Source organism: Podarcis vaucheri, assembly GCF_965113315.1.
Source record: "Podarcis vaucheri genome assembly, chromosome: 16".
NCBI classification, from domain to species: Eukaryota; Metazoa; Chordata; class Lepidosauria; order Squamata; family Lacertidae; genus Podarcis; species Podarcis vaucheri.
In genome coordinates this window covers 7,465,569-7,482,359 of record NC_138754.1, presented here as the reverse complement: position 1 = coordinate 7,482,359, position 16,791 = coordinate 7,465,569, and positions in this window count along the sequence as shown.

The window sequence follows — 16,791 nt, the reverse complement described above, 5'->3', positions numbered from 1 at the left end:
AATTATTTTCACCGGACACAATAAACATTGCACGGCAAAAGCCAAAGCTTTTTCTTCAAGTCATCTTGGTGTGAGACTGATTATTTCGGATGTCGAGCAGGCTCTCGACATTTGGTGCCCTCGTGTGATTTATCTCGGACTTCATGCTGTTTTACAACGTTCAGCTCTCACCTCGCCCGGCAAGGGCTTCATCCACCTAGTGGATCCCTGGTGAGTGCTCCCAACCCCCCCTTTTCTTTTGCCATTATGGGGCAGTCTCTCTCTCCACCACAGAAAAAGTTTTTTGAAGACCTTAAATTTCTTTTGGCCAGTAACAACCTTGCTGTTTGGGATGCTGACCTTCAGTCCCTTATAGAAGCTTTGGATACTCACTGTCCCTGGTTTCCTCAGCATGGGAATTATAGTTTAAAAGACTGGGAGAAGATAGGACAATTTTTCCAAAGCCATCCTCAGATTGATGTCAAGGTTTTGCATGCTTGGTCTGAAGTTTACACAGCAATGTCCAGTTTGACTCCAGCCAATCTCCTTTGGGCTGCTGCATCTGTTTCTTTGCCTGCCGACTTTCCATTGCTACATCCAGCATTGCCGCCTTCTGCTGTTCTGGTATATGCCCCACCAAAGGCTCCTGTCCTCCTTCCCACAACAAGCGCTGTGCTGGAGGAGAGAGGATGAATTATTTTCACCGGACACAATAAACATTGCACGGCAAAAGCCAAAGCTTTTTCTTCAAGTCATCTTGGTGTGAGACTGATTATTTCGGATGTCGAGCAGGCTCTCGACAATTATTATTATTATTATTGGAGCCAGGGGGTATTCGGGCCCCCCATAAAATATTTGAGGGGTCTGCCGCCTCAAAGTTGATGGGCATTGCCATTCAAATGGTGTGCGTGCACCGTGTCATGTGATCCATTATACGGGGCAGGGCTTAAACACCTCCCCAAACATTTTATTCAAGTTGACAGCCTGTCCACAAAATTCTGACACAACCCTGAGGTATTTGGAATGCCCCCTCCCCCGCTTCCCAACCTCAATCTTTTTATTTCCCAACCTCCCACATTTTGTGGTGCAATTTATCTTTGAGAGTAAAATACCCCACCACCCACCCACAAAAAGTATCATGTTTCTCAGGGATAGGATCAAAGCTGGGAGTTAGCTCAGGAATGAGGGGCAAGTATTAATGAAACCCACAGAGAACCGGTGCTATGCTGAAGCTAAGTTTAATGCATAGGAGGAAGACAGAACATTTCAATTCCAGAAACCAAGGAAGAATTGCCTTCCAGGCACTGCAGTAAGGTAATTCAGACACTGATCTTGATGAGAGAGATGGTACATAAACATTCAGAGTTGTATTGTGTTTCTATAGCATTCGAGCGCAATACAAGTTGGAGGCATTAAAAAAATTGCCCCTTAGCTGGAGATAAATTCCATACATAGCAAAAGCCCAAAAGAAGAAGAAGAGATGAATGTTAAAATGATGTTGGAATGGAAAATAAGTGGTATTGGCAAAAAAGACCATTAAGAATATGTAAATATGGATTGACAATGGTTGAAAATATATAGTTATAACAGGTTAAGATACTGAGTAAAGATAAATGACAGAGGGTAAGGATTTGCTGAAAGCAATTTTAAATGGGAATACAAAAGGGGAGGTGTGAGGAAGTCAGGAATCAAGTAAATGAACTATGAGATATGAAATACTGATTTTTCTTCTTTTTTAAACTGATTTTTATTTTTTCTGTGTTTTGTTTTTGGTATTTTTGTACCCTTTTTCTTTCTTTTTTCTGCTACGACTATTCTTTGTTTTTAACTTTTATGTTTAAATTTTGTAAACTTTTATTGTCTCTAAAATTTTAATAAATATTATTTATAAAGAAGAAGAAGAAGAAGAAGAGGTTGGGATCAACACATCCTAGGAAAGCAGCTGCACATTTGTAAGGCAAGCATGGATGAGCCAAGTGTCTGGGAATCCTGCAGACTTGGTGGGCACCAAGGCCCATGAGTTAATCAGTCGTGAAGCCATGCCGAGTTCGTCAGTTGCTGGTGAGGGCATTCTGCTGGTCTGAGTGCTCCCTTTAATAGCATGAATAGCATCCAGAGCAGCCGTATCCCAGGCCTCCTCCCATAGACGATGTGCCACCACAGGCGGTGTATCCTCCCACACAAATCGGCTCACACGTGGCAGCAAGTACTGCTCCTGGGATGATTACTTTAACTGGAGGTGGCTGAATGCATACTTGCGATGGTGGTAACTGAGTCATGCAACCAACACTGGCAGCAGGATTTATAGCGAGGCTACTTGATGACATTCCACCACCACTTGAACCCCAAAAGCCCCCACTTCCCCCCAAACCCCCAAAGCCACAACTTGGTTTCAGCGAGCCCAGACCGCCAGCTGGATAACAGCAGGAGGAATTGTAGCCACAGGTCATTTTGGAGTGATGGGTCCTGGATCTGAAATGATGATGAGCAAACATTCATCCAATTTATTCATGATTCACGCATCCAATTTATAACAAAACAACAACCATAACAACAAGCCCTACCACCAGAAGTGAAGAGGAAGGAGAGGAAGAAGAGGAGATTATAACACAATCTGCAAGCCCATTAAAAAAACACCCTATCATTAAAAAATCCCAAGCCAGCTATAGTGCATCAGTCCAGCATTGGAGGCCTCTTGGTGGTGTCACCAACGGGTTTGTCTCCCTTGCGACCTCATGAGATGGTCTTCTTCCAGGCAGCTCCCCCCTTTTGGAACACATTCCACACTGATGTGTGTGTATCTCCTTATGATAGATAGACTTTGAGAAAAGATCTAAAAGCATTCTTCTTTACCCTTGTCTGTTCCTGTGAACCCTGAAATTATTACATTTTCATGCTTTTCTTTTATGTTTCTAGGAGTTGAAGGTTGTCAAGACCCCCCAGAATAAACTATGAAGGGTATGAGAGCACAGGAAAACTCAAAGAAATGTAAGATATTAATTCTGTTATATAATTGTGTCCCTCCCTTTCTTGTACACAAACCCTTTTTCTGGGTGATACCATTTTATGTTGTGTTTATCATACATTGTTGATTGTTAAGATTAATAATAATAATAATAATAATAATAATAATAATAATAATAATTTATTATTTATACCCCGCCCATCTGGCTGGGTTTCCCCAGCCACTCTGGGCGGCTTCCAACTGAATATTAAAAACAGTACAGCATCAGACATTAAAAACTTCCCTAAAGAGGGCTGCCTTCAGTTGTCTTTTAAAAGTAAAATAGTTGTTTATTGCCTTGACATCTGCTGGGAGGGTGTTCCACAGGGCAGGCGCCACTACCGAGAAGGCCCTCTGTCTGGTTCCCTGTAACCTTACTTCTTGCAATGAGGGAACCGCCAGAAGGCCCTCGGCGCTGAATCTTAGTGTCTGGGCTGAACGATGGGGGTGGAGACACTCCTTCAGGTATACAGGACCGAGGCCGTTTAGGGCTTTAAAGGTCAGCACCAACACTTTGAATTGTGCTCGGAAACGTACTGGGAGCCAATGCAGATCTCTCAGAACCGGTGTTATGTGGTCCCGACAGCCACTCCCAGTCACCAGTCTAGCTGCCGCATTCTGGATTAATTGCAGTTTCCGGGTCACCTTCAAAGGTAGCCCCACGTAGAGTGCATTGCAGTAGTCCAAGAGGGAGATAACTAGAGCATGCACCACTCTGGCAAGACAGTCTGCGGGCAAGTAGGGTCTTAGCCTGCGTACCAGGTGGAGCTGGTAGACAGCTGCCCTGGACACAGAATTAACCTGTGCCTCCATGGACAGCTGTGAGTCCAAAATGACTCCCAGGCTGCGCATCTGGTCTTTCAGGGGCACAGTTACCCCACTCAGGACCAGGGAATCCCCCACACCCGCCCGCCCCCTGCCCCCCCAAAACAGTACTTCTGTCTTGTCAGGATTCAACCTCAATCTGTTAGCCGCCATCCATCCTCCAACCGCCTCCAGGCACTCACACAGCACCTTCACCGCCTTCACTGGTTCTGATTTAAAGGAGAGGTAGAGCTGGGTGTCATCTGCATACTGATGAACACCCAGCTCACTACAAAAATATTAAATAAATATCTGACCATTGATAGCCCAATGCCTTCAGTGCTCACATATTCATATTCATCTTCATGTTTAGTTGATATGATATTGTCAGGGGTTCAGAAGCAGAGACGCAGAGAAGGGTGGAAACAGAGAGCGAGGGGGAGGAAGCCGAAGGGAGAATGAGTGATGATGACGACCCGAGATCTCCAAGCCTAAGCAGTGAGTCAGAGGACTCCCAAAAGGGAGCCCCAGTGAGCAGAGCAAGGGGGGGATCCGGGGGGACACCCCAGGAGGAAGGGAACAGAGGAGATTCAGAGAGCAGCAGCTGGAAGTCGGGACCCACGCTCATAACTGAGGGCGGCAGCAGCTGGAAGTCGGGACCCACGCTCAAGACTGAGAGCAGCAGGGAGGAAGGTAGCCAGGCATCGGGTTCCGGAGGCTGTCAGCAGGAGGGAGGGCACGAGTCAGGGGTGGTCACGCCCTCCTCAGAGAGCGAGGCAACGGTTAAGAGGAAAGTAGAGAGTTGGGCGCGCGCGCCAAGTTCAAATGCAGCGGAAGCTGGAGCAGTAAGCAGCCCGGAGAGTGAGCCAGGTCCTAAAGCCCGCCGCAAGGAGGCAGAAGGATCAGGGGGGTCAGCGTCAGAGGAGAGTAGAAGGGAGGAGGCCCAGGGGGGCAGAAGGACCCAGAGACGTAGGGAGAGGCGAAGGAGGTGGAGCAAGGCTAGGGTATTAAGCTGGTGTGCAAGAGGCGGGGACTCAGACGGGTCTTCGCCGACCTAGAGCAGAAGGTGTAGAGCTGCACGCTGCAGTTCGGAAATGAAACCTGTAACTCAATAAAGACTCTTTTAAAGTGGACGCTGTGTGGCGTGGTCCTATGTGAGCTGGGACCTGGTAGCAGCTCTGACAGTAAGACCCGTCTCTTCAAAGCTTCAGAAACCTGAAACCTCGCAGCGGGAGCAGAAGCCGCTAGGGGAGGAAGAGGGGTGTCTGTAAGCGAGCTCACAAAGGTTAGCAAGATGACGGAAGAACAGAGGATCTCCGCGCTGCAAGAGGCAGTGACCCAGTTGTCCTCAGAGGTATTGGCTTCCAAGAAACGGGAGGAGGAGACTACAGCCGCCTACAGAGACCTACACGCCAGGTTTGAAATGCTTGTTAAGCAAGGGCAACCGGGACCCAGACCGGAGGGCGTGAGATTGGCACGGAGAGCAGGAGGGCTTGTGGCTCACTTCGATGGGACTTTGCAACAGTACCCTAATTTTAGAGCAGACGTAATGTGCGCACTGCAACTGCTGGCAAAAGACTTTAGAGATGAGGAAGAGAAGGTGGGGTTCATATTGTCCCATTTGCATGGGGATGCCAAAGCCTGGCTGCGCAATTTGTGGAGGGATAAAGATCCGGCGCTTCAGAATGCAGATGCCTTTATCAAAGCGATGGATGCGTGTTTTTTGTCTACTATTGATGTGGATCTTGCCAGACGGGAGATTCATGGACTAAAACAAGGGAGGGCGAGCGTCCGGCAGTATCACGCCCGATTTTTTGCGCTGGTCAGTGCTTTAGAATGGGATCGGGATTCGCCCCCTGTCAGAGACCTCTTCTGGGAGGGTCTAAGTTCAGCGGTTAAGGATGAAATTGCAAGGGGGGAGAGGCCCCGAAGCACGCAGGAGGTGGTCCAAAGGGCGCTGACTGTGGGGGTGAGGCTGGAAGAACGTCCATGGTGCAGAGATGAAGGACGTGGAGGGCGCGAAGCAGCGAGAAGTTTCTCTTTCGTTCCGAGGGAAGCAGCGCGTGCGCAATCCACACCTCCGCCAGGAGGGGGAGGGGAACCGATGGAGGTTGGAGGTGCAAGGGCTCAGTCAGCAGCCAGAGCCCTAGCACCGGCAGCAGTGAAAGCGAAGCCTCCTAGAGGGAACAGGAAGTGTTACATCTGCGAGGATCCAGGCCATTTGGCGAAGGAGTGTCCCCGGAGGCTCCACAAGCACACTGCAGCCTCAGCAATGGTGACTGCAGCAACGCAGCAAGGAGAACCACAGCAGGGAAACGACAATGTCTGGCTGGAGACGGAGGCACTGGGGCCCAGCCAGACGCATCTGTGAAGCAGTCCCCAGCAATCTTGCAACCCACGGATCCCCTCCCACCCAAACCAGTAGTGCAGCTCACAGCATCTCTCCAGCTACCCGACGGCGTCACTATCGAAGTGCCGCTTTCTGTGGATTCTGGAAGCAACGCAGACTTTATAGCGCAGAGCTTTGTGGAGCAGCACGCTATACAGCTATTGCCTGCCACTCTGCCCCTGCAAGTCGTCACAGTGGATGGCAGAGAGTTGCTAGGGGGGCAGGTGGTGAAGCAGACGCCACCGATGGTGATGCGCCTTGGCAACCACAGGGAAGTCATCAGTTTTAATGTCACCCAACTGTCGGACACGCCCATTGTGTTGGGCATGAGTTGGCTGGACAGGCACAGTCCGACACTGGCTTGGTACCAGAGACAACTGATCTTCGGCTCCTCTTATTGCGCAGAACACTGCATCCTGCCCCGACGGGAGGGAGAGGAGGAGGAATCACAACTGCAGTTGGGAACGTTGCAAGCGGTCCCCCACAAATACGCGAGCTTTTTGGAGGTCTTCTGCGAGAAGGAGGCGGACAAGCTACCCCCTCACCGGCCATATGACTGCAAGATTGACCTCCTACCGGGGGCGACGCTGCCGAAGGGGCGGCTATACTCCATGTCTGAAGATGAAATGCAGGAACTCAAACAGTTCATCGAGCATAATCTGGAGCGTGGCTTCATCAGAGAGTCCAAGGCAGTGGGGGGCAGTCCCGTTTTCTTCGTGAAAAAGAAAGACACGCCCCAAAAAAGACTAGTTGTGGACTACCGCCTTTTGAACCAGATGACCAAACCGTCTGATTACCCCATGCCCAGGATTGACGACCTCCTCGCGACGGTGCGCAAGGGACGCGTGTTCACCAAGTTGGACCTGCGAGGGGCGTACAATCTCATCCGCATGCGGGAGGGCGATGAGTGGAAGACGGCCATGTTCACACCGCTGGGCACCTACGAATACAGAGTTATGCCCTTTGGATTACAAAATGGCTCTCACTGTTTTCAAGCTTTTATGCATCACGTGTTGGAGGGACTCCTCTACAAGACATGCGTCTGCTTCCTGGATGACATCCTGATTTTCTCTGACTCGCAGCAAGCTCACGACCGAGACGTGAGGGAGGTGCTCAGCAGGTTGCAACAACATAGACTGTACGCCAAGCTGGAGAAGTGCCAGTTCGACACGACGGAGGTGGATTTCCTGGGATACAAGTTGTCGGACAAGGGGATAGCCATGGACAGCACCAAGGTTCGTGCGGTATTGGATTGGAAAAGCCCGCGCAACCGGAAGGAGGTCCAGCGGTTTGTCGGCTTCGCCAACTTCTATCGCAAGTTTATCAAGGGGTTCGCGATGCAGACGGCAGCAATTACGGACACGCTCAGCTCCAAAAAAAAGAAATTCATCTGGACGGAGCAGGCGGAACAGTCCTTTCAAGCGCTCAAGCATCTCTTCGCATCGGAGAAGCAACTGCTGCATATCGACCCCAGTAAACCGTTGAGGGTAGAGACAGACGCGTCAGACAGAGCCGTGGGAGCTGTCCTGCTGCAGCGAGACCCGCAGGGGGTGTGGCGGCCGGGAGCGTTCTACTCCAGAAAGCTCAGCAAGTCGGAGCAGAACTACACCATCTGGGACAGGGAGTTGCTGGCCATTCATGCAGCTTTCAAGGCGTGGAGGCACTTCCTAATCGGCGCCAAGCACACGGTGCAGGTCTGCACGGACCACAAGAATCTGGAGCACTGGCGCACGGCTCAGTTCCTGAACCAGAGGCAGATACGTTGGGCGGAGTTCTTTGCTGACTTCAATTTCCGAATAGAGTACGTCCCAGGCGACACCAACATCATGGCGGATGCACTGTCCCGAAAACCGCAATACCTAGAAGAGGTGACGCCAGCGGCGGCCATGCACATCTTCGCACCGACGGCGTGGGCGTGTGCCTCAGCTACAGTAGACCTGGATGCGGTGCGACGTGCATTGCGGGACGACTCATTCGCGCAAGACAAGATGGCGGAACTGCTCAGAGGCACGGCTACCACGGACGAGTTCCAGGTGCGGGACGGCTTGCTCCTACGCAAAGGGGCTGTCTATGTACCAGGAGACGACCTTCGCGCCAAGGTACTGCAACAGTTGCACGACGCACCCACGGCCGGTCACTTTGGCACAGAGAAAACGATGGAATTAGTCGCGAGAGACTTCTGGTGGCCCAGGCTGAGAGGAGAGGTCGCGGACTACGTCGCGAGGTGCGACACCTGCCAGAGGGCCAAGCCGGTACACAGACCACCGGCGGGACTGTTAGAACCGCTGCAAACACCGTTTGAACCGTGGGAGAGGGTGGCCCTGGACTTTGTGACGGATTTACCCAACTCGAGAGGCAAGACAGCTGTGCTAGTGGTGGTGGACTTGTTCACCAAGATGGCACATTTCATTCCGTGTGCGAAGGTGGCCACGGCGGAACAAACCGCCAAACTGTTCATAGATCACGTGTTCAAAGTGCATGGCCTGCCACGGTCTATCCTGTCCGACCGCGGACGCCAGTTCATCTCGTCTTTCTGGCAGAAGCTGATGGGTTTTCTAAATGTCAAGGTCAATCTGGCATCAGCAAGACACCCGCAGACCAACGGGCAAGCAGAGAGGGTCAATGCCATCATGCAGCAGTACCTGAGATGCTATGCCAATCAACAGCCTGCGACGTGGGTGGATTACCTGCCGCTAGCCGAGTTCGCTTACAACAACACGAAGCACGTGTCCACAGGAGTGACGCCGTTCTTTGCCAACAATGGGAGGAATCCCAGAACCTTCCCGGGACTGGAGAGAGTGGGGGAAGGAGAACCACAGACGGCGGACGCGTTCGCGTCAGAGCTGCAGGCGGTCCACGATCAACTCAGACGGCAGCTGGAGCTAGCTAAGCACGCCTACAAGGTGCAAGCTGACAAGCACAGGCGGGTTGGCGAAGTGATCCAAGTGGGAGACTGGGTCTGGTTGGCAGCCCACGCAGTGCCGACCAGGTCGCTTGCCAAGAAGAAGTTGGGGCAAAAGCAGATCGGTCCGTACCAAGTCGAAGCGCAGATCAACCCGGTAGCCTTCCGACTGGCGCTGCCGGAGGGTTCCAGAATGCATCCGGTGTTCCACAGGTCGGTGCTCACTCCCTACAAGGCACCTCACAGGTTCCAGGAGCCAGGGACGGCGCCAAGTCCGCTCCGGGAACGGACGGAGACGCGGGAGGTGAAGCACCAGGACCACATCAACGAGGTCACGGAGATTTTGGACTCCAGATGGGGGGAAGAGGGAGTCGAATACCTCTTAGCCAGAGAGGGCACCCGGGCCAGCGCCAATAGCTGGGTACCAGACTACGCTTTGGAGGAACCCCTGCTCAAGGACGAGTTTCATGCCCTCTTCCCACACAAACCCATGCCAGCGAGCTTCTTCGACGACTGGTTGTTCACACCCACACTTTCTTCCAGCACGTTCCATGGATTCGACTCAGAAGGGGAACCCGCACGGAGCACCCGTTCCCCAGAAGGTTCACCGGCAGGTTCGGCATCAGGCAACTCGTATTGGTGGGACGATCGACCAGAGGAGCGATGGCGCAGGAAGTGGCTGGAGATGCCAGGTCGAGCGACCGACGCAGAGACTGACATGGACGTGTTCGGGGAGGACCTCGGGTTCGAGCACGGCGGTACAGAGATGGAAGAGCAACAAGTCAACGTCGACGACCGCGAGGGGGAAGACTCGGAGGTCTTCAGTTGGCGGCCACCCACGGGGAGCGACCTGTATCCAGCATTCCCTCCCATGATGATGGAGCGCCCAGCACCCACACCTGACAGCGGGGAGGGGGGAAGGGGGGGCTTCGAGGGGGGGATGGATGTCAGGGGTTCAGAAGCAGAGACGCAGAGAAGGGTGGAAACAGAGAGCGAGGGGGAGGAAGCCGAAGGGAGAATGAGTGATGATGACGACCCGAGATCTCCAAGCCTAAGCAGTGAGTCAGAGGACTCCCAAAAGGGAGCCCCAGTGAGCAGAGCAAGGGGGGGATCCGGGGGGACACCCCAGGAGGAAGGGAACAGAGGAGATTCAGAGAGCAGCAGCTGGAAGTCGGGACCCACGCTCATAACTGAGGGCGGCAGCAGCTGGAAGTCGGGACCCACGCTCAAGACTGAGAGCAGCAGGGAGGAAGGTAGCCAGGCATCGGGTTCCGGAGGCTGTCAGCAGGAGGGAGGGCACGAGTCAGGGGTGGTCACGCCCTCCTCAGAGAGCGAGGCAACGGTTAAGAGGAAAGTAGAGAGTTGGGCGCGCGCGCCAAGTTCAAATGCAGCGGAAGCTGGAGCAGTAAGCAGCCCGGAGAGTGAGCCAGGTCCTAAAGCCCGCCGCAAGGAGGCAGAAGGATCAGGGGGGTCAGCGTCAGAGGAGAGTAGAAGGGAGGAGGCCCAGGGGGGCAGAAGGACCCAGAGACGTAGGGAGAGGCGAAGGAGGTGGAGCAAGGCTAGGGTATTAAGCTGGTGTGCAAGAGGCGGGGACTCAGACGGGTCTTCGCCGACCTAGAGCAGAAGGTGTAGAGCTGCACGCTGCAGTTCGGAAATGAAACCTGTAACTCAATAAAGACTCTTTTAAAGTGGACGCTGTGTGGCGTGGTCCTATGTGAGCTGGGACCTGGTAGCAGCTCTGACAGATATGATATATGATAATACTTTATTCGGCTATAAGCCCACAAGGTAAAAACCAATCAATAAATAAAATAACATTTTACATTCTAAAATATCAACTAAAATATTTCAACGCATACTCTCCTTCACATTACATACAATCTCTAGATGTACCATATTGTGGCCTTGATTATAAAGATGGTGGATAGAGTTTACTAGATTTTAATAGTCATGCAGCATTCCATGAAGTCTTTTATATGAAAGAACTGAATTCAGGAATCTGGCAACCTGTAATGTTCTATAAGAATCAATGTCCTGGAGTAGATAGGCTAGATGTGATTCAGGAGGTTTAGCAAGAGTTTCCAAAATGATTGAGCTCAGAATCCTCGGGGAACAATATATAAAGGACAATTAAACAAGATATGATGAAGGGATTCTATTGATTTGTTGTCACATGCGCATAAAACAGAGGTTTTACCATTAGAAAATCTATTGCTAAGCACATTTGAGGGGAACACATTAAATCTGGCTCTAACAAAAGCGAATCTATGCGACGCAACCGATAAGGTAGACAAATATCGAGGAATCTGGGGCATAAATGTAATGCCCTGGTTTATCGGGGAACATGTACCTCCACCTGTAGTAAGATTTTGTTGCAAATCAACCTCCTCCAATCTTTGTTTGATGACCTTTTTTGCTGTAATTAGATCTAAATTTAGTATATCGGAAGGAGAGATTCCATATGTCAACAGTTTGGAATGGATTTTTGTTGCCCATGGGCTGGTAAATTCATCTCTCCAAAGACACTGAATTAGATGATAATTGGGCAATTTATGCCAAAGGGACAGCCAGTAATTAAAAGCATGTCTCTACATCAGGATCTCTAAGGAGGGGGTCTTAAGTTCTAAGCGAATAGCAGAATTGCTTACACAGGAGGGTAGTTTCAAAAGGCGTCAGAGAAAAAGATTTTGCAATGTCACCAGAGGCATGAGGTTTACAAAAGCGCCCCATAAAGGGACTGCATAGGCCATAGTTGCAACCACTTTTGCACTATAAACTTTTAAGGCAGATGGAACATGCATAGCCCCCTCTGTAAAGAAAAAGCGTAATAGAGCGCAGATAAGGGCTTTGCCCTTATTTTGTAAGTATGTGATATGCGCCTTCCATCCCATATTATGCTGGAGGTAAATTCCTAGATATTGAAATTTGTGGACTTGTTCAATTGGCTTCCCCTCGAGTTCCCACCTATACAATTTACAGCTCCTGGAAAAAATTAGGACTTTAGATTTGGAGTGGTTAATAGTAAGTAAATTTGTTTGGCAATATAACGAGAAGATCTTAAAGGCCCTCCTCAAACCGATTCTTGAATATGAGAGGATCACCGCATCGTCCGCGTACAATAGTAAGGGACAGCGATAGTCTGCAAGCCTGGGTGCATGAATGATGGTTTGGGCCTCAACTAGGGGAGTTCTCATATCACTAATATAGAGGTTAAAGAGATAGGGGGCAAGGATGCACCCTTGTCGTACCCCCTTATTGATTGGTATAGAGTTTGTGAGATCGCCCTCAGGTGTTAACCTCACCCTCGCGGCCGTCCCTTCATGTAATTTGATCATAAGCCACAACAGCCTTTTATCTATGCCCCACTTTGCCAATTTTTCCCATAGCAGCTCTCTAGAGATACTGTCAAAAGCCGCCTTCAGATCTATAAAAGTGGCACATAAAAGACCATGAAGGGGGGGGGGAGAATACTTCCACGCCAAATGATATAGAATTAGTGCTTGGTCAATAGAAGCACGATTTGGTCTAAACCCGGCCTGTTCATGGCCTATCAGATTGGAATCTTCGGCCCATTGGGTTAGTCTAGTTAGCAAGAAGCGAGTGTAGATTTTTCCGATGATTGATAATAAACTGATATTACGATAGATTCCTGGGTCCTCTGGTGGTCCTTTTTTGTATATAGGGATTATGATGGACTCCTTCCATGATCTTGGTATCTGGCCCGTGGCATTAATTGCATCAAAAACTTTTGCAAGAATTTTGGCCCGCCATGCTGGGTGTTGTTTAATAGCTTCCGCCGGGATCAGATCGAGCCCTGGTGCTTTGTCAGTTTTCAGTTTAGCAATTAAATCTACTATTTCCTCCGGGTCAGTATCTGGCCATATGGGCAAGTGACATGAAAGAGTATCAGAATTAATGTTAGAGAAAGCTGTCTGGGAGAAATATTTTCTTAAAAATTGTTCCCATGTCGGGGCTGGTAAAACCGTCAATGGGTATTTCCTTGATCTTTTGTTGATTAAATTCCAAAAACCACGAGAGCTGCGAAGCTTAGAGGCAGCAATCAGCACTTGCCAACGTCTTAGGTGCCATTCATGCTTGGCTGACTTCTGTGCTTGTTTGTAAGCAATTTTGGCCTGCAAGTACTCTGGGGGAAGAGTTTCAGCTCCAGAAGATTTATATCTGTTGTAGATACAACAGAGAGAGAGTCTAGCTTGCTTACATTTGGAGTCATACCAAGGTGCACCGAACCTGGGTTGATATGTTTAGTTGGAATCTCATAATACCCCAAAAATCCAATTTCTTGTAATATTAACTTTTCCTCCAACTCCCATCATCCCTTGGGCAAATTGGCTGAGCTTGATGCTATTTGGAATGCAACAGCCCCCTGGCAGCCACAGGTTTCACATCCTTTCTCCAGCAACAGAAAGGAGGTATGTTCTGTCATCCATGCCACAGCCCTTAAGATGTTTTGCAATGGAAGGTATATTGCCTCGTAATAACCTCTTCCTTCCTTACAATCTTCCCTTTTATGTTATGCTTTTTCAGTTCCGAAGCTAAACTTACACCAAGAAGCAAGATAAGGCTTAAAGGGGCCCTGTTAAAAATCCGGAGAGCCCCCGGCCAGAAGGTGTTAAAAAAGGATAGAACTTTTTTTCTGTATGCTACAACTGCAGCAAGAATTCTTATCGCCAAGCATTGGAAGACCCAAGATTTGCCCACACTGGAGGAGTGGCAGACGCAATTGATGAACTACATGGAACTGGCCGAGATGACTGCAAGAATCCGAGACCTGGGAGAAGAGGCAATGGAGGAGGACTGGAAAAAATTTAAAGACTATTTGCAAAAGTATTATAAGTTGTATGAAACATAAGACGTCGTATGACTTGGAACACTAGCCCCAGTAATGAAATTTAATTATCTATGAAATTGCTAATATTTGTGAAAGAATCAAAGTTTAAATGGGTAAAAATGAAATCATGTTATATTTTTAGAATAAATGGAGAATAAGAGATTTAAACTTAAATTTGCAATTGAAAATATGAAGAAACACACGAAATAAGGGTATAATTTGCTGATGACTTTATTATCAAGAATGCATTATGCGGGAGATGTGGGGAAGTCCACTGGAAATTTGAAATAAGTTGTTGAAATGGAGGTGATTTTCTGTTCTTTTCTCTTTTTTTCTTCTGTTCTGTTTTTTCTTCTGTTCTCTCTGTAATTTGGAAAAATGTAATAAAAATTATTATTATAAAAAAAAAAATAAAAATCCGGAGAGCCCCCATCACCAGTCCGTGTGGACCAGGAATAGGGTGGGGGCATCTGTGAGCCTCCACGTGTTGTTGGACTCCAAGACCTATCAGGCCCTGCTGGCACAGGCAATGGCCAGGAATGATGGGAGTTGTAGTCCAGCAACTCTGGGAGGACCACTGATATTCCACGTCCCTCCTGTAGACACGACTGAACTAGGTGGAGGATTGCTCCATATGAAAGGAGCCTTCCTACATAGCCAAAGTGCCGTTGGAATGACAAAGAAGATGAGCAAGGAGAGGCAGGTCTGGGTTCAAAGAAGGAGACAAAGAGAGTGAAGTTTGGAAAGGAATAGGCAGCAAACGGCATGGAGTTCTCTCACTTACCAAGGTCTCGGGAGCAGTTCTCAGGTGAAGGTGAGAGGAGCTGTTGTTAGAATCGTGGGCAGCAAGTCCTTTTATACAATTCCAGGACTGCAAGTCCCTCCCTTGTAGACGAAAACTGCCTTCAGGTGTCCTACCCCCAAAGGCTCTGACTAATTATTGGAAGCGGACTTCATCCAGCCATTCCTGAGCCGCCCTGTATTCATTAGCATGTGTTTTATCGAATTCCATTCCCCTTTCCTTATCCTCCTATTTACTCCTTTTGATGATTAATTATGATACGTTTTACAATTGGTGTCACCCCCTGCTTCGTAAAGAATGCATGCTTGTCTAGGCTTGAAGCCCCCTTTCCACTGAATTCTAGAGATTTGTGTAAACCCCATCTTCCCATGCTGGGATGGGTTTATCTGTTTTAAAAAGACATTTTAAACTTCCCTTATAATCCCTACATATGTTTGCTTTAAACAAAGCCCTCCAAATTTAATTCAGTGGACATCCGTCTCAAAGGGAGCTTCCTTAAGCAAAGTCAGCCATTGGTGCATCTAGCTCAATACAGTGGTGCCTCGCAAGACGAAATTAATTCGTTCCGCGAGTTTTGTCGTCTTGTGATTTTTTTCGTCTTGCGAAGCACAGTGTTGGGAAAGTTTTGGAAAAACTGGAGTCTCCTTCTTTGGAGGTCTTTAAGCAGAGGCTTGACAACCATATGTCAGGAGTGCTCTGATGGTGTTTCCTGCTTGGCAGGGGGTTGGACTCGATGGCCCTTGTGGTCTCTTCCAACTCTATGATTCTATGATTCTATTCTATGAAAAGCTTCAAAAATCACCAAAGTCTTTAAAAACCTCAAAAAAGGCTACCATACCGCGTTCTATGCTTTGTTCCTCGAAGTCAAGTCGCAACTGTATTAACGGTGTTAAGAAAAAGGAAACAAACTTGCAAGATGTTTCCGTCTTGCGAAGCAAGCCCATAGGGAAAATCGTCTTGCGAAGCAGCTCAAAAAACAAAAAACCCTTTCATCTAGTGAGTTTTTTGTCTTGCGAGGCATTCGTCTTGCGAGGTACCACTGTATTGCCTAAACTTTCACCCTGCAACTTCCCCTACAATGCATTATGAGCAGCAGTGCCCTTGCAAGTGAACAGCGCACAGTATTGAATCTCCATTTTACAGGTGGAGAGGCGAGGATTCAATCCTGCTTGAGGGTCTACTTCCAAAGGGCATTCCCTGTGTCTTCCTGCCTGATGTTCAACTCCTTTATAGCCCCTGATCTTTCTGGGTGGGCTCACCCAGGGTGTTCCAGGGCTGTGTCCTCCCAACTCATCCATGATCCTCCCAAATGGGCTCAATTCAGGGAAGGTTTGAACTCTGAGTGAATCCAGTGAACAGCCTCAGCATCTGAGCCAGCTTCCTGTTCCTCCAGCCAGATGCCTATGGGAAGCCCACTGGAGAACTGACTCCAAACATCAACAAGCAACATATCGGCTAATAATATACGGTGGTATCTCGGGTTAAGAAATTAATTCGTTCTGGAAGTCCATTTTTAACCTGAAACTGTTCTTAACCTGAGGTACCACTTTAGCTAATGATGCCTCCTGCTGCTACCACGACACCGCCACGCAATTTCTGTTCTCATCCTGAAGCAAAGTTCTTAACCTGAAGTACTATTTCTGGGTTAGCGGAGTCTGTAACTTGAAACATCTGTAACCTGAAGCATATTTAACCCGAGGTACCACTGTATTTTTATAACACTATACCCACGGCGGGGTGAGCTCCCGTCGTTCGGTCCCAGCTCCTGCCCACCTAGCAGTTCGAAAGCACTCTTAAGTGCAAGTAGATAAATAGGTACCGCTTTATAGCAGGAAGGTAAATGGCGTTTCCGTGCGCTGCGCTGGTGCTGGCTCGCCAGCTGCAGCTTCGTCACGCTGGCCACGTGACCCGGATGTGTCTTCGGATGGCTCTGGCTCACGGCCTCTAGAGCGAGATGAGCACGCAACCCGAGAGTCGGACACGACTGACCCTTATGGGCAGGGGTACCTTTACCTTTACTGTATCAAAATTCATAAACAGAAGACTAATAAAAATAAATTTT